The 19088-nt window shown below is 41.3% G+C and overlaps 1 pseudogene; it reads right to left on the bottom strand.

Moving 5' to 3' along the window:
* Window positions 1-16007: 16007 nt before the first annotated feature.
* Window positions 16008-17231, bottom strand: Tiprl-ps1 (TOR signaling pathway regulator, pseudogene 1; annotated as a pseudogene).
* Window positions 17232-19088: the final 1857 nt, after the last annotated feature.

The following is a 19088-nucleotide window of genomic DNA, read 5'->3' as shown; positions in this document are numbered from 1 at the left end:
TTGTGATGAATGTCTGTAACACCAGGGAGAGTGAATGCAGATATATATTATAGAAGTTATTAAGGTTAAAGAAAAATCTGTGGCTCCGGGTAGAGAGCTTAACAGATAGATATATATTTAGGTTATTAAGGTTAAAGAAAAGTCTGTGGCTCTGGGTAGAGAGCTTGACAGATTGAGATATTTTGGGCTAAAGTCCTGGTTTGATACATTGCTTATTGATATTAGAATTGATAAAAGGTGTTTAGTTTGTTTTATGAATTACCCCACTAAAGGCCATATGGCTCATTGATGATGGCTAGTGAGGGTTTGTGGTTACTTTTGATATTTGCCACAACAGGAAGCTCGAATTCTCTTAACGTGGGCTCCAAGGGAATTGTGGGTTCATTTCCTGATATCATAGAGTACAAAAGCCTATCAGGCTCATTGTTTAACTTGCTTCCTTTTTTTTTTTTCTGGAGCTGAGAATCGAACCCAGGGCCTTGTGTTTGCTAGGCAAGTACTCTACCACTGAGCTAAATCCCCAACCCATTTGCTTCCTTTTTTAAAAAATTGTTTAATTTTCATAATGGGTGTGACTTTGAGTTTTATGGTTATATTATTACTCTGGGAGAGAGTGCAACAAGTATTTCTGGTTTTGGGAGAAAGATTTTGTCTTTGTGTTTTTAAAAAGTGTGATAGGTGCTGGAAACCTCACAGAGTCATATTGATCAGATTTGATAGAGGTAGACCGCCTGAAAAAATTGATTCAGGAGAATCAAACAAGATATCTCGATTCTAAACTTTTGTCTTGAGAGCTGTATTTTACAGAGTGTGCTTACTTGGATTCCTGGTCTCAAGGACTTTCAGCTGGGTCCAGTCAGGACACATCCTGCTACAGCATTTGCTTTATTCTTCCTACCACTTTACCCCCAAGGATATCTCAACGTCCATGTACAGCTTAAAGAAGTTATGGAGGAGTCGTCACCCCAATTCCCTGGACTTTTTGGGGGGCTGGAAGTGGTTATTCTAAAATTGTTTTTATGAGGAATTTAGAAATGGTTGTAATTTAACAGGGAGGAATTAGCTAGATTGAGTTGTACAGTCATAATCTCATTTGGTAACTATACTAAAATCATATCTTTGCTTTGATATAGAATTTATTTGTTAAAAGAGTTTAAAAGTACAAGGTTTAGAGCCAGTCCTTCTAATGATGTTATTACAAACTTCTGAGTTGATTACACCTGTGAGTTAAGGGCCAACTAGCAAATTCACAGCTCTGACTTTGTGAGAGTACTTTTAAGACAATATTAAGATATAAAGACAACAGTCCAGATTGTCTTATATAGATAGTTTTAAAAAAATGTCAGAAATCCATGAAATTTGAGATTTAAAGTTATTTATCTTTTGTTGAGACATATCTGCTCCTAACAGTTCCCCTTTGGCGGATTTAATGAAGAATTTGAACATTTCTACCTCCAGGTGAGGCAATACTTTGTGGCTAGACAGTCACTGGACAAAACTGCCTGTTTCATTTGCAGAATGTCCAGAAAAGGACAAATTATGCAGAATAGTTGACTGATAAACCCTGCCAAGACAGGGTGATCTGCCCTTCAAAATCTGCATTTCAAGAGTCTGTCAGTTGATTTGGGGCCAGAAGGCTGAAGACTTGCGCTCACATGTTGCTAACAGTGGACTGTGCTAGTGGAGATTTGTCTCTACAACCTCTCAGTTCTGGAAGCCATGTTAGGCTTCCTATGTGTATAGATATTTGGTCATTCTCGGATTTCTGATGGGGTTGAAGACTGGTTATAGTCTCATAGCCTATTAGGCTGTTTAACTCATACATATTTTGTTAGATAGTTATCAGACAGTATACAAGCTAGCCAGGATTTAACATAGATTTTAAGCCTTTCTTAAGCTGGAATGGATAATTAAATGTTCTGTTTAACTGATACAGTGTTGGACTGGGTGTTAGATATATTTTATGTTTTTAATTACAAAATGATAATAGTTGTGCTCAGTTTATATTTGAGAGAAAAGTTTTTTTTAATTAGACAAAAAGGGTGAAATGTGGGATGATGTCACAGGTGAGGCAGGGACAAGATAGAAGGAGGCCTGTCATTGGATGAGAAGGAAGGATGGGTGGGAAAAAAGTTTGAAGGAAGAGGAGGAGACTAGAACGAAGAGAGGAAGAGAGGCTGAGAAGCCGTGGCAGGACAATGGAGGCCGACGTTAAGATTTCGCTCTGTGACCAGTGGAAGGGGAAGCCCTTGGTCTTGCTAAGACTGAACCCCCAGTGAACATGATTGTTGGGGGGAGGGCGGTAATGGGGGAGGATGGGGAGGGGAAGCCCATAGAGAAGGGGAGAGGGTGGGGTTAGGGGGATGTTGGCCTGAAAACCAGGAAGGGGAATAACAATCGAAATGTAAATAAGAAATACTCAAGTTAATAAAGAAAAAAAAAGATTTTGCTCAGTGTATTTACAGGTCGTTATCAATGTTCTTAAGGGATGGATGGCACTGGGCTTTGTATGATTAAGTGGGCAATTATATCTTATCAATTGGGTCAAAGATTATTGTGTTGTGTGTTCTTTTATGTGACGGTTTGAGTGTAGGAGAGTGTGTGGGGCCAGGAGACACTGGGCCGCCGTGGAGTTGGGATGTGTTTCCGCCAAGATAGCTAGCAGATATCTTGGGGCACTGCGGTAAAAGACAACAATACTTTTTATTTTTTATATTTTTACAACAACAACATATGTATGTATGTATGTATGTATGTATGTATGTATGTATGTATCTATCTATCTATCTATCTATCTATCTATCTATCTATCTATCTATCTATCTACCGTCTATCTGTTTCGGAGACAGGGTCTCAATATGTAGCTCTGACTGTCCTGGAACTTCCTTGCTCTATATACCAGGCTGGTCTTGAACTCACAGAGATCCTCCTGCCTTTGCCTCCTAAATGCTGGGATTAAAGGCATGTGGCATCACTCTTGGTCAAACTTCTTTTTAAAAAGCTAGGCTTTCAATTAGACTGCAAAGGAGCAAATTTACATGGCGCTTCTCCAAATATCCTTGGTTTTAGTTACCCCTTCTTACTTCTGCTCCCAATACTCTAAATCCCAGGGTTCCGAATCGCTATTTTAACATCACGTGCGTTCTACATTCTCCTCCATGCTTCCCCTCTTCCCCTCTTCCCTTCCTATGCCCTTTCAGTCTTCCTGGCTGCTGCAGACACTCTAAATTAAACACACAAATCTTAACATCCGAAGCAAGGATCCACGTGTGAGAGGACATACAATGTTTGTCTTTCTGGGCCTGGGAGACCTTACTCAGCGTAAGTGTTCCAGTTCCACCCATTCTCTTGTAAATCTCACTTTCTTAGCTGGGCAGTGGTGGTACAGGCCTTAATCCCAGCTTTCAGGGTGGGGGTTGGGAGCCTGGGGGAGGCAGGCAGATCTCTGTAAGTTCAAGGACAGCCTGGTCTACAGAATGAGTTCCAGAATAAACAGGGCTACACAAAGAAACTCTGTCTTGAAAAACCCAAGGGGGGAAATAAAGACCACTTTCTTTATGCTTAATAAAATTCCACTATGTGTCATGTACCACATTTTCATTATCTAGGCTGATTCTCCTCCCCACTTGTGTAAATGTCTCTGTAGGAGGACATGGAGGTCTTTGGGTAAATGCCCAGGAGTGATACAGCTAGGTTACACAGGAATTCTATTTTTAGCTTTTACAGAAAGTGACACCTGACATCCCTAGTGGCTGCATCAATATATGTTCCCACCAATGGTGTTCCTCTTTCTCCACACCCTTGCCAGCAATCCTGTCATTTTGTTCTTGGTAATAGCCGTTCTGACTGAGTCGGCTGAGACGGAATCTCTCTCTCTCTCTCTCTCTCTCTCTCTCTCTCTCTCTCTCTCTCTCTACCCCCCCCCTCCTGGTCTCTCTGTCTGCCTCTGCCCCCATGAGTGTGGGCCCTCTCACCCATGGAGTCACAGCATAAGTGAGTGAGTTCTTCTCAGTCCTTAAGGCAAAGCATTCTATACAATTATTGAGATGTCTGGTAAGGTCCAGGGAATCAAAATATTCAGAGCGACAGTTCTGAAACCTTGTACAAATGGTTTGTACAATTTCTGAACAAGGAACCATTGATGTTGACATTTGGAAAGCATAGGAGCTACTGTAAAAGGAGCCCGTGAGAAGGGGGACAAACTCCTTTTCAGTTATTTTGTAGGCTGGACTAAAGTGATATATTGTTCGGACACTCTCAGGAGGGTCATAACACACACACGCGTGCACACACACATGCACACATACAAACACATGCACACGCACATACACACGCACACACATGCACACACGCATACTCACACATGAACACAAGCACACACACATACACACACATACACATACACACACATGCTCGCACATACACACGCACATACATGTACACACATACACACATACACACATGCATACACACATACACAAACACAAACACGTGCACACACACACACACACACATACACGCACGCACTCTTGGTAGCATGAGCTGACTCTGATGCTGCTCTGGCTTCTTAGCAGTCCTGACATCTCTGAGCCTTCTGTCCCCTGGGGTCCACTCAAGTGGACCTGAGTGTGGTGTCCATCACCTAGGTTTGGCCCAGCAGAAAGCCAGACTCTGCTGGCTGTGGTGTGAGTGTGAAGCTGATGCCTTTGTACCAGGGCTCGGCTGTCCTAGAGACCCCTTAGTTTTCTGTTTTCTCTTACAGCAGGGATTACCCAATAATGGACTGATCAATGGTCTCTTCATGGAGAAAAATTAAAATAGGCCCAACTCCTAGTAAAGGAACAATTGTAACTTGGAAATATGGAACCTTCAGCTAGTTCTTGGAATTCCTCTACTTCTGTAGTTCATAGAAAGGCAAAGAGTAAATCTCAACCATTTGTTACATGATCTCAGGGGCATAAACGCTAACGTGAAATGCTAGCATGGAAACAATTGGGGCCTGCAACCGGGGCTCCCTGATCCTACTGAGATTCCCTAAGCACTTTGCATTTTTATACTTGACTTAAAAGACTGCTTTTTCTCTAATCTTTTACATTTCAACGATAAGGAACAGTTTGCATTTTCTGTTCTTATTTTAGACAATCAACGGTCAATGACCTGATTTCAGTGGGCTGTTTTTACCACAAGAAATGAAAGACTGACATCATATGTCAACAGAATGCACACAAAGCACTTAAGCCAGTGCCGTTTAGGTTTCTGGACGTATTAGACATTCAATTATAGGGAAGGCATTCTCCTCTCCTAATTATTTAGGATATATTATTACTCAACAACATATTTGCTGTAGTCCTCTCAGCACAAAACTTTCCAAACAATGCATCCTCAATTACTTAAAAACAGCAAAAAATCAAACAACTGGGCACGTCCTTATCTGCCTGTTGCTTGCTAAAGTTTGAGCTGCGTCCTTTCATTTACTTTTTGGAGACTCTTGGTTAAATGCCATAGGAAACATAACACCCGAAGCAGGGCTTTATTAGTTTCTTGAATAAGGGCTGCTGCTAAAATTGTAGCTCATAGAGCCGATCCCTTACTTCCTTATCGGTTACCTATCTTCCTCCTCACCTCCTACAGGAATTGTCATCCACAGGGAAACAGCATTACTTAAATTTATGCACGTCAGAACTTCTGTAGCAACCTCCTTGTTGACAGGAAATTATGGGCTTGATAGCGATGGGAAAGACAAGTCTTAAACAACTTACTGTTAACGAGCCTGCTGAAGTCATTGTGCCATTTAATAAAATGCAGAGTGATTACTTGTGTCACACTGGTAATAACTGGCATTAACATGTCACTTGGGATCTATGGTCATTACCCTAAAGATCCTCTTTATGATTTTTTTTTGAAGATGCATCATGGGTATTGACTAAAATTACATCTAAAAATCCTATAGCATTTGCTTTTAATGCATTTACATCTGGCTCTTCATGAGGACAAGGAGCTTATGTTTCGTACACAAATGCCACATGCTCCACAAAAAATACCGTACGCGTCCCAGGTTGTGCAGCCCAACAGTGGGAACTTGCGGTATTCAATCGGCTTCTGTTAGATGTTCCCCAGCCACTGGGTGTCGTAACTGATGGTGTATTCTCAGGCTGTTTCACCCCTAGAAACGGCAAGACTTAAACCCAACCCACTACTCATGTTATTTCTCACCCTTCTATGTCCTTAAGGCAACAATATCAACATTTTTTATAACTTACGCTTGTGCTTGTTCTTACTTTCCAGGTCTGTTAACATCTGCTAATGCTCCAGCGATGCTCTGGCCTTCTTCTTGCCCCATGTACATTCCCGCTCCAGGACAGGGCACAACAAATATTCCAACCTCACCTTCTCCTTCTCCCTTCACCCCACTGCCCTCTGCTGGCTGAATAAATCCTCGAGGGTTAAAATCTAATACTGTTTGGTAGATATTACTAATAACTCAGAATTTGGATCTTTAAAATATACCTGTTGTAATGGCTGATACTTTTTCTGATATGCTTGTCACTTCCTTCTCAGAAGAGCAAAGCCACCAAGGATATAAATCACTTATTAGACGCCTCTCCTCCTTAGAGTTTCCGTCACAACTAAAACTGATAATAGTTACACTCATCCTAGCAAATGCTTTAAGGAAGCTTGCAGCTTATGAAATATTAATCATGTCACTAGAATCCCTTACAACCCACAGGGTCAAACTAAGGCAGAATGGCATCATCAGACACTTAAATGGCAGCTTTTTAAAAACCCAAAGGGGTGAATACACTTACCTAAATCCTCACACATTATACTACATATAAGCTATGCTTACTCTGAATTTTTCACTTCACAGGCTAATACGTTTTTGTTGTTGTTGTTGCCCCAAAGCATCTTTCCCTGAAGGAGATGCAGCCTAAAGTGAGTTCTGACTAGAAAGATTTAGAGACTAATCAATGGAAAGGACCAGATGTTTTTCTAACATCAGGGGAAGGTTATGCTATGTCTTTCCAGAAAATGAATGGAGTCCCAGCTGGCTCCTGCTCTGGTGCATCACCCAGGCTGGCATCCCAGAGACCACCAGACAAATGAAGCATCTAAAAGATAGATAACAAACCCATCAAGGGGCTACATCAAGACCTTGACTCGTAATGGAGAGACGGCTCAGCGGTTAAGAGCACCCGACTACTCTTCCAGAAGTCCTGAGTTCAATTCCCAGCAACCACATGGTGGCTCACAACCATCTGTAAAGAGATCCGATGTCCTCTTCTGGTGTGTCTGAAGACAGCTACAGTGTACTTATATATAATAAATGAATAAATCTTAAAAAAAAAAAGACCTTAACTCATCCAATTGAGACATCAGGAGGACAACAAGGACACAATACTATGACCCCAATCATGCAGTTATGTGTTCCGACTGTGCTAAATGTTAATTCTCAGCTCACCAACCCAGATTCCAAACAGTTTTTGTCAGGAGTTAGGCCTGTAACAGGAGACGGTATGTTATTGTTTTGCTGTGCTAAGGACTGTTTTTTTTTTTTCTCTCTAGTCCCAGAAGTGATTATTGGGATACAAAAAGAAGTTTAAAAAATGGTCTGTGTGATTAGTTCAAACTACTAACATTACAGCAAAAAATATTAGCAGAAGCTAGTCAAGAGATGGGTGAACTGAGACCCATCACAGTTTTTAATTTTCCAAATATAGAGCTGTATAAATTATTCATTGCTCAAGCACGGTCCCCTGGCGTGTGCTGCTTTGATGTGTGCGATTTCTATAACACTGCATATGGTCAAACTGGTCTGTATAAAGGGACAAACCTCTCAGGTGACCTTTGAATGGCCAGTGTAGTTAAGACAGCTCTCCTCTTTGGTCCCCTGGTAGCTAATCTCACAGTTCTATTACAGTTCACTATTAGTTGCCTCTAATAGTGATGCTAATCATGCAGGCAACACCCTCAATCTTGACCTCCATTACAGACACAATCTTCTTGTTAAAAAAATAAATAAACAGGGAGGGGAGATAAAAAAAGGTAGGAGGCACAGAGGTCCCAGTGCTCACAGATAAACACGGGAATGTTAATCCTACCAGGTTGTTCCTTCAAGGGGAGGAACGCAATACCTATTTTCCACCCAGAAGGCTGGGAGTGGACATGCTGTGTAACCTGGTGACCTTTGTACTGTGTGGCTTAGAGATGTTTCCGGTACCAGATCCTCCCCAGACCCTTATCATAAGTTTGTTTTTTCTAGTCAATCTATAGGACCTATCTTTATGGACTTTACAAACAGTTTCGATGTAGTCATGTCTGATCGGTCTCTGGCTTACCTTTGTTCCTCAGGGAGATGCATGCATGCTTCCTTGTACATGTGGGATCGTGAACGGTTTTCACTAAACTTTGCTGTACCTCAATATGTCTAAAATAAACTCCTCAGAGTCAGACTTCTAAAGCCTGAACCAACACTGGCTACTGAGTCGTGCTGAGCCAAACTGCATTCTCCCCTTCTGTGGCTTTTCTCTCTGCTAAGGTTGCAGAGGACCCTGAAAGATGTCCTGGAGCTGGAGTTACAGGTGAGCTCCTAACAGGTACCGGGAACTGAACAACTTAGATCCTCTGGGAAAACAGCAAGCACTCAGTTGTTTCTCCACATCTCCAGTGTCTGTCTCTGTGTACATGTCTGTCTGTCTGTCTGTGTACATGTCTGTCTGTCTACATGTCTGTCTGTCTGTCTACATGTCTGTCTATCTATTATCTGTCTGTCTATCCATCTATCTATCTATCTATCTATCTATCTATCTATCTATCTATCATCTGTCTATCTATCTATCTATCTATCTATCTATCTATCTACCTATCATCTGTCTGTTCTATCTGCCTATTTGTCTGTCTACATATCTATCTGTCTGTCTGTCTATATGTCTGTCTGCCTATCTATCTATCTATCTATCTATCTATCTATCTATCTATCTATCATCTGTCTGTCTGTCTGCCTATTTGTTTGTCTACATATCTGTCTGTCTGTCTGTCTGAGATAGAGTTTCACCATGCAGCCTGGCTAGCCTGGTCACTATGTAGACCAGGCTGGCCAGGAGCTCAAAGAGATCTGTCTGCCTTTGACTCTCTAGTGCTGGAACTAAAGGATCACACCACTTGACATGTTTTTAAAAGATTCATTTGGTTTATAATTACTTGTATGCCCGTGTATCCGTGTGTGGGTAAGTCCACGTGAATGCCAGTGCCCGAGGAGCCCAGAGGCGTTGGATCCTTTGCAGCTAGAGTTGTTAGAGATTGCATGCCCACTAGTGTGTGTGCTGGAAGTTACACTGGGTCCTCTGCAGTGAGCGCCCTTAACTCCTGCACATCTGAAACTCCTCAAAGTGGTTTTAATTTTCACTTGCTTGAGGCCTGATGAGGCTGGACACTTTAACAATGTTATTAGCCATTTGTACTTTTTCTTTCGGGAACTCTGTTTAGTTCCATAGCTCGTTTTTTGATTGGGCTGTTTTCCTTATGCTTAGCTTCTTGAATTCTTTCTATATCGAAGATCCCAATGCTCCAGCAGGCGCTTCTCCCGTTCTGTAAGCTGCCTCTCCGCTCAATTGACTATTGCTTTTCTTGTTCAAAAGCTCTGATTTAATGACACCCCATGTGCTGATTATGCGACTGGATTCCTTTTCAGAAGATCCTTACCTATACCTGTATTATAAAGTTATTCCTATGTTTTCTTCCAGTAGTTTTAGGGTGTATGTTGGGGTCCCTGACCTTCTGGAAAAGGGCGAGAGATAAATCCAGTTTCATTTTTGTACATATCCAGTTTTCGCACCACCATTTGTTGGTGATGCTGTCTTTCTCCGATGTGTCTTTTTGGCATCCTGGTGAAAGAGCAGGTGGCTGTAGTTGTGTGGCCTTGTGTCTACTCTATTCTGCTGAGTTGTGTGTGTGTGATACCAGCACCATGCGCTGTTACTACAACTCTGTAGCATTCCAAGCTTCTTCACTACTTTAACTAAAAAAAATTATTTATGCATATGGTGTGCATCTGTGTGGGTGTAAGCTGTGCGAGTGTCCTAGGAAGACCAGGAGAGGGGGTTATAGGTGACTGTGACACCTGATTTTGGTGCTGAAAATGGAATTCTAGTCCTCTTCAACAGCACTGTGTACTCTTAACCCCTCAGCCCTGGAGCCCCTCTTCAGGACTTTTCATATGAAAGGATGTTGGATTCTGCTAAAAACATACTCTACATCTTTTGAGATGACCATGTGATTTTGGTGTCATTTATCGAACGATTCTTGCATCCAGGAATAAAGCTCACATGAGTGCATGATTTTTTTTTTTTTTTTGATGTGTGGTTTTATTGTTTTGTTTTCTGTTCCTGGTGTTTAACAGGGGCAGGTTGGGGCAAGTGGGATGAACAGTTCTGAGCTGGAGTATGGGTGTCAGCTTTGCAGAGGTAGGCATGGGAGGGGGTTGGGGTTTGGGATGGAGCTGAGGATGTCAGAAGCTTGGGTGAAGGGTTTGTAACGGGTGTGTGGTGTATGGGTGCTGGGATGCACCCATATGAGGTGAGAGTAGGGAACGTGACTTGGCAAGCCTCGCAGGTTGAAGGAAGCCTCGGGGTTTCAAGTCTGCAGCTGCTGCCCCCTGGTGGCAGCTTCTCTAGCAACGAACTGTCAACACTTAGGCTAGCCTCATTTTCCCTGTGGGCCACAGGCACACAGAGCCTACTCAAGGACGGTCACTAGAGCCTCATTGGCTTCAATACGGATGTGGACCTCAGCCTAGATCGCTGCTCTTCCGTGTTGGACAACTCCGACTGCACCTTCTCCAGGTTGGCCCAGACTGTCCCATCCTCTTCGGCCAGTGACCGCACTAGAAGTCTGTGCTCAGGCTGATAGAGCAGCTGCGCACAAAGCTCTTAGTGGTGGTGCTACCTTTGCTACTAGTCAGGCTGCAGGACCTGCAGAGTGAGACCCTAGGACGCCAGGGTGTTGGCACCATTGAAGAGCACCCGAACTGGGGAGGCAAAAGTGAAGGACTTTGTCTGGGCCGGGAAGGGCGGGAGGCAGATGCGGGGATGTAGGCGCATATGGAGCACCAAGTGGTGCAGGTTCTGCGAGCTTCAGTGCAGGCAGGAAGTCAGGGAAGAGGACAGGACTCCAGCGACACGAGTGGACACACTGGAACCATAGCAGCACTGAGTTAGGGTGAGGAGGACCTTTTCATGTGTTTTTGAATTCTGTGTGCAAGTATTTTGTTGAGAGTTTTTCTGTCTATGTTCATCAGGAAAAAATACAATCTCTCATCTAGCTTTGTGAAAGGAGTTTGGTAATGTTCTTACCTTTTTTATGTTGTGGAATAGAGAAGCATTGGTTTTAGTTTTTTTGTTTGTGTTTGTGTTTTTGTTGTTGTTGTTTTGAGATGGGGTTTTTCTGTGTAGCCAGGCTATCTTGGAACTTACTTTGTAGACCAGGCTGGCCTTGAACTCACAGAGATCTGCCTGCCTTTGCCTCCTGAAGACTGAGAATAAAGGCCTGTGCTACCATTGCCCAGAGGTTTTAGCTTTTCTTTGAAGCTTTAATAAAATTCATCAGTGAATTCATCTGGAACTGGACTTCTTTTAATTGAGAGATTTTTTTTAATTGCTACGTCAATATCATTGGCCTTCTTTTTTTTTTTTTTTTTTTTACCTGCAAAGATTTATTTTTAATTCTGTATAATGTGTATATACATGGTGAGTACAGGTGCCCTCTAAAGCCAGAGGTGCCCTTGAACTGGAATGTGTGAGCTGTGAGTACTGGGAACTGAACTCAGAGTTCTCTCCAAGAGCAGTATGCACTGTTAACCACCGAGAATCTCTCCAGTCTCTCACCATGACTCACACATCTCTGTGAATTCTTATTTTTTTATCATCTTGGTTTAGTTTTGGTAGGTCTTATATAGCTAGTTATTTTTTAAAAAAGATTTTAGATTTTCCAATTTAGTGAAAGACCTAAAGGTTTTCTTTATAAAATTTTATACTTATTGTATTACCAGGGTTCTCTAGAGAACAGAACTTATACAATGAACATATGTATATACATACATAAATACATACACATAGATGATAAATATATATATATATATATATATGTTGAACATTTCTTCTTTCTTTCTTTGTTTCTTTCTTTGTTTCTTTCTTTCTTTGAGACAGGATTTCTTTTCGTAACCCTGGCTGTACTGGAACTCACTCTGTAGACCTGACTGGCCTTGTACTTGCAAAGATCTGCCTGCCTATGCAGGGATTAAAGGTGTTTGTCAACACTGCCCAGCTGTTGAACATTTCCTAAAGTGCTTCTCAGCCATTGACATTTCTTCTTCTTCTTTTTTTTTTTTTAAAGATTTATTTATATAAGTACACTATAGCTGTCTTCAGACACCAGAAGAGGGCATCGGATCCCATTACAGATGGTTGTGAGCCACCATGTGGTTGCTGGGATTTGAACTCAGGTCCTCTGGAAGAGCAGTCGGTGCTCTTAACCACTGAGTCATCTCTCCAACCCCATTTCCTCTTTTGAGAATTCTAAATCCGTACCCATTTTTAACTCTAGTGACTTGTTTTCTTCATGTCCAGTTTCTTTCTTTCTTTCTTTCTTTCTTTCTTTCTTTCTTTCTTTCTCTCTTTTTTAGTTCTTTATATGTTTTGGATATTAGTCCCTTATTGATGTGTAGTTGGTAAATATATTTTCCCATTCTGTAGCTTGTCACATTGTCCAAATGAGGGTGCTTTTGGCCCACAGAAGCTTTTCAGTTTCATGAGGTCATTTATTAGTTGGACTTAGTGCCTGTGCTGGCAGTGTTCTGTTCAGAAAGTCTTTTCCTGTGTCAATGAGTTCATGGTTATCCCCCACTTTCTCTTCTATGGTACACTGTGTCTGGTTTTATGTTGAGGTCTTTGGTTCATTTAGACTTGAGTTTTGTGCAGGGTAATAAGTGTGGATCTATTTTGGATTGTTCTACACGCATCTGTTCAGTTTGACCAGCATGATTTGTTGAAGATGCCGTGTTTTCCCCAGGGTGTATTTGTGGCACCTCCCTCAAAGCCAGGTGTCCATAGGTGCGTGGACTCATTTCTGGGTCTTCACTTCTATTCCGCTGAACAGAGTGTCTGTTTGGTGCCAATACCATGGTGTTTTTATTACCATAGCTCTGTAGTACAGGTTGAAATCAGAGACCGTGAGACCTCCAGCAATTGTCTTGCCATTCAGGATTATTTTAGCTATCCCAAGTTTTTTTTTGTGTGTGTGTGTTTCTATATGAAGTTGAAAACCGTACTTTCAAGGTCTGTAAAGAATTGTGTTGGGATTTTGATGGGGACTGCATTGAATCTGTAGATTGCTTTTGGTAGAATGGCCATTTTCGCTATATCAGTCCCACTGATCATGAGCATAGGAGATCTTTCCATCTTCTGATATCCTCTTCAATTTCTTTGTTAAGTGTCTTACAGTTTTTTTGTTTTGTTTCTTTGTGCAGCCCTGGCTGTCCTGGAACACTCTCTGTAGACCAGCCTGCCTCTGTCTCCGGAGTACAAGTCTTTCGCTTGCTTGGTTAGAGTTTCCCCAGGATAGTTTATATTTCTTGAGGCTGTTGTAAAAGGTATTTTTGCCTGATTTATTTCTCAGTCCTTTTGTCTATAAGAGGGCTGCTGCTTTCTGTGTATTAAATTTGTATTCTGCTACTTTGCTGATAGTGTTTATCAGCAGTAGAAGCTCACTGGTAGAGTTTTTAGGGTCTTTTATTTATAAAATCAGACCACCAGCAAATAAAGACCTCTTCCTTTCCTATTTGTATCCTCTTGATCTCCTTCAGTTGTCTTAATGCTGTAGCTAAAACTTTAAATACTATATTGAATATGGGGAGAACAGACAACCTTGCCTTGTTCTGGATTTTAGTGGAGTTGCTTTGAGTTCTTCTCTGTTTAATTTGATGTTCGTCATAGGCTTGCTGTAAATTGCCTTTATTATGTTTAGGTATGTGCCTTTGATCCCTAACCTCTCCAAGACTTTTATCACGAAGAAGTGTTGGGGTTTGTCAAAAGCCTTTTCTGCATCTAGTGAGATGATCATGTGCTTTTTATTTTTTTTGATCTGTTTATATGGTGAATTAGATTTATCAATTTATGTATGTTGAAAGATACCTACATTTCTGGGATAAAGCCTATCTGATTACAATGGACAATCTATTTGAAGTGTTCTTGGATTCAGTTTGCAAGTATTTTATTAAGAATTATTGCATGTACATTCATAAGAGAAATCATTGTTTGTTTTTTTGTTTTTTTTTTTTTGTGGTTGAGTCTTTCTGTGGTTTAGGAGTCAGAGTAGTTGAGATCTTGTGAAAAGAATTCAAACATTTGCTCTGTTTGTATTTTGTGAAATAATGTGAGAAATATTGGTTTTGAAATTCTGGTAGAATTCTGAGCTCAAACCATCTGGCCCTGTTTTTTGTTTTTCTGTTTTTGATTGGTTGGTAGACTTTTAATCACTGTTTCTATTTCACCAGAGGTTATAGGGCTGATAAATTGCTTCTGTGATCTTGATTTAACTTTGACAAGTGGTATGAATAGAGAAAATTATTCATTTCTTTTAAATTTCCCAATTTGGTGGAGTGCAGGTTTTTAAAGTATAATCTTATGGTTCTTAGAATTTCCTTGATGCCTGCTGTTATGTTCCACCCCCCTTCTAAAAAGATTTATTTATTTTCTTTATGCATATGAGTACACGGTAGCTGTCTTCAGACACACCAGAAGAGGGCATTGGATCCCCATTACAGATGGTTGTGAGTCACCATGTGGTTGCTGGGAATTGAACTCAGGACCTCTGGAAGAGCAGTCAGTGCAGTGCTCTTAACCACTCAGCCATCTGTCTAGCCCCTAGGTTCCCCTATTTGTCTCTGACTTTGTTAATTTGAATATTTGCTTTCTGCCTTTTAGTTAATTTGGCTAAGAGTTTGTCAATCTTACTGATTTTCTTAAAGAACCAACTCGTAGTTTCATTGATTCTTTTTTTGTTTCTACTTTATTGATTCTAGCCCTGAGATCATTTCTTGCCATCTACTCCCTTTGAGTGATTTTTTCTTCTATTCTATAACTTTCTGGTATGCTTCTAATGTATTAATATTATGTTTTTCCAATTTTCATAATTCCTTATTATTTATTCTTCTCTTACAAAAGACACTTGGATAAATAAATATGAAATGGCATAAGTCACATTTAGAAATGGCCAAGGACACACCTTGATACTCCTCACAGGAATACACTAATACAGTCTTCAGAAGCATACTCCTCCTCCCCACTGCCCACCTCTTTAATTTTTTTAAAAATAAATCAATTATTTCATTTTAATTCTCCACAATTTTAAACAATGAATTATCAAAAATAAGTAATCGAACACTAGTCAGAAACAAAGACATTTAAATGAAAAGATTTAAAAAACATGTGTGTGAGGGTTAGGGATTTAGCTCAGTGGTAGAGCGCTTGCCTAGCAAGTGCAAGGCCCTGGGTTCTGTCCCCAGCTCCGGAAAAAAAAAAAAAAAAAAAAAAAGAAAGAAAAAAAAAAAGAATATTAATCGGGTTGGGGATTTAGCTCAGTGGTAGAGCGCTTGCCTAGCAAGCGCAAGGCCCTGGGTTCGGTCCTCCGCTCCGGAAAAAAAAACCAAAACAAAACAAACCATGTGTGTGCAAATACACAAACACACACACACACACACACACACACACACACACACACACACACACACACACTATGATGTTGCTCAGAAACTCCAGCTAATGAATAAAACAAGATTAACTTCATAGGTGACTTGTCACAATTCTGCAGAAGTGTGAATAAACACCAGAAAGTCCACGGCTAAGAGCTAGAGCAACACATCAGCATGCAGTCAGAATCCTGTGAAGGTCACAGGGCATCGGGGCTCTGTGATGGCATTTACAAGTCAGCCTCTTTACAGTAGACGATGCTTCAGGATAGATGCGGATTACGTCCCCCTCATCACACACACACACACACACACACACACACACACACACACACACACACACACACACGCACACACACACCACTGCCGAGGTCACAATTTGTGATGATTTAAGAATCTAAATTCAGCCCCAGAGCATGTATCTCTTTTATTTTCCCTTAAGGCTACAGAAAATCTGCACGTAAGCAAGGAAATTAATTCTCATAATAAAAACACCCCTACAAATAGCTGAGGTACCCAGTCAGGTTCCGCACGGAGACTGTGCTGTATCACATTTGATTCTGAGGGCGCACTTTCCGAGTCCACGGGGTTGGGATCAGTTCTGTCCGGAAATACTAGCTTCTCACAAACTGCTTCCTTAATCGGTAAATATTTCGTTAGGTTCCATCAAGAGGGAAGGTGGAACGTGGATTAAATTAGCAATTTTGCTCTCGCTGGATATATATATCCTCATAACATGTAGGTCTTGTCAGCCTCATGGGAAAGCCTTGCGTCATTCATTCTGATGAGCACCCCATCAATTCTCAGGAAAAACCGTAATGGCCGAAAAAAGCTGGAAGGCATTACTCGAATTTTCACACTCAGGCTGGAGACGCTGTGATCATGCAATTCATCTTCAATTCAGAGAACTTCTTCAAAAAATTTAATCTGTTCTCTGGATTTCTGTATCCATATGATCTGTTGTAGGTACAACCTCCAGGCAACGCTCCTTTATAATCTGTTGTATAGGTCCGGTCATATGGTTTAATAACTCCCTCCGTTCTTCTTTCCTACTTTGAGCATTCCCTGGTAGTTGTTCACACATCCCAGTGCATCTGTAGCATTGAACTCTATTCCGAAGCCAGACCATGCTGGATCCTTAGAACGTTGTCTCCAAACATCATTTCAGGGAGGGATGGCGCATGCAGCTCGTCAGCTAACCTTCCACCCTGCAGCCGCAGCGCTGGCTTACTAGACTCTCTAGGACACCTACATTCTCCTTGGGGTTTTCCACGTCCACACACTTCATGATGTGTGTCATGGACGCTGTCAGCTTCCAAGGCTGGAAGGAGAAGTCCTGGTGGTTGCTCTGAAAGCCGTGGATCATCACGGCAGAAGCGGAGCCGCAGGGCTACTCAGAGCAAATGCTTGAAGCAGCGTATAGTGTGGCCCTCCCTGCAGCGAGGCTCCTGGGCACGTCCGTCCAATTTTTTTTTTTTTAAAGATAGGTAGGTACTGATAAATTTGCCTCTTAGAACAGCCTTCATTGTTTCCTATAAGTTTGGATATGTTGTATTTTCATTTTTATTCAATTCCAGAGAGTCTAACTTTTTTTTTAAAAGATTTATTTATTATGTATACAGCGTTCCACCTGCATGTACACATACAGGCCAGAAGAGGGCATCAGATCTCATTATAGATGGCTGTGATCCACCATGTGGTTGCTGGGAATTGAACTCAGGACCTCTGGAAGAGTAGTCGGGTGCTCTTAACCACTGAGCCATCTCTCCAGCCCGAGTATTCTTGCATATGGTGAGACTTGCCTTGTGTCCAAGTATGTGATAATTCTAGAAAAAGTTCCATGAGGTGCTGAGAAGAAGGTATATATTCTTTTGTGTTTGGGTGAAATGTTCTGCAAATATCTGTTAGGTCCATTTCTCTGTTTAGTTTTTGTCCAATGACCTGTTTATTGATAAGATATTGGAGTCTTCTACTATCACTGTGTGTGGGTCAGTATATGATTTAAGGTGTAGTAGTGTTTCTTTTATGTATTTGAGTGCCCCTGTGTTTAGTCCATGGATGTTAAGAATTGCAATGTCCTCTTGATGGATTTTTTCATTTGATAAATATATTGTGTCCTTCCCTGTTCTTCTGATTCATTTTGGCCTGAAGTCTAATTTGTCAAGATATTAAAGTGGCTACACCAGCTTGCTTTTTAGGTCCATTTACTTGGTATCTATTTTTCCATCCTTTTACTTTGAGGTGATGTCTATCCTTGATGTTGCGGGGTGTTTCTTGGTTGCAGTAGAAGGATGGATCCTGTTTTCATTACTGTCCTGTTAGTCTCTGTCTTTTTATTGTGGAATTGAGGTCATTGATATGGAGAATTGTCAATGATCAATGTTTGCTGATTCCTGCTATTTTGTTGTGGTATGCCAACCCCTTCTTTTGATTTACTGGTCTGATATTATTTATTCTATTTTCAAATATGTGGTTAACCTCTTCATGTTGAAGCTTTTCTTCTAGAGCCTGCTGTAGGACTAGATTTGTAGGTAGTTATTGGTTAAATTTGGTTTTATCATGGAATATCTTTCTTTATCTACTGAGGTTGATAGGCCTGCAGGATATAGTAGACTGTGATGGCATCTGTGATCTCTTATAGTTTGTAAAACATCTGTTTGATGGCTCTCATGCTGCCACAGTACCAAGAAACGGGCATAGGCCTGGGGGATTTAACAGAAGACACAGACTCAGGTCATTTGTGCTATGAGAATTCAAAAGCTTTACTGAGGTTCACAGTATATATGCACCAAGTCCATGGGGTGGAAAAACCCCGGAAGCACAATGGAAAAGCAAGTTTACATTCTTAGGATAAGAGCAGGAACATGGAAATGGCAAAAATAAGTTTACGTTCTCAGGATAAAAAACAGGAACTGACTCAACAGAGTTACTGCCCATCAGATGTTCTTTTCGTAAAAACAAAAGTTTCCACATACGTCAGCAAGACTCAGTAGGGGGCAAACACTGAGGGAGCCCCGGAGGGTCTGACAAGTCCCCCTTTTTTATTTTTTAAAGTAGTGCCTGTCTTAGGTCACTCTGGGAACACCAACACCCTTACCCATCATTGGGAGTCTCTGCCAGTCTTAGAGCCCCTGTCTTAGGCAGGTGCTGATCCCAAAGGGTTGTCCGTCATAGGCTAATTACTTCTTGTAAAGGCTGAGCCAGATTTGGGCAGAGGAACTGTCTCCTGCTAAGGAAAGCAACACTTACTTAGTCATTGCCTGGGACTGGGAACACTGTCTATGCATGTGACAATGAAAAGGCTAACTACTGTGGCACCAAGGGCCATAACACTGAGGGCCACTGTAAG

Source organism: Rattus norvegicus, chromosome 11, assembly GCF_036323735.1.
Source record: "Rattus norvegicus strain BN/NHsdMcwi chromosome 11, GRCr8, whole genome shotgun sequence".
In the NCBI taxonomy this organism is placed as follows: Eukaryota; Metazoa; Chordata; class Mammalia; order Rodentia; family Muridae; genus Rattus; species Rattus norvegicus.
The sequence above is the reverse complement of the archived record's forward strand: the minus strand, read 5'-3'. Positions and strand labels throughout refer to the sequence as shown.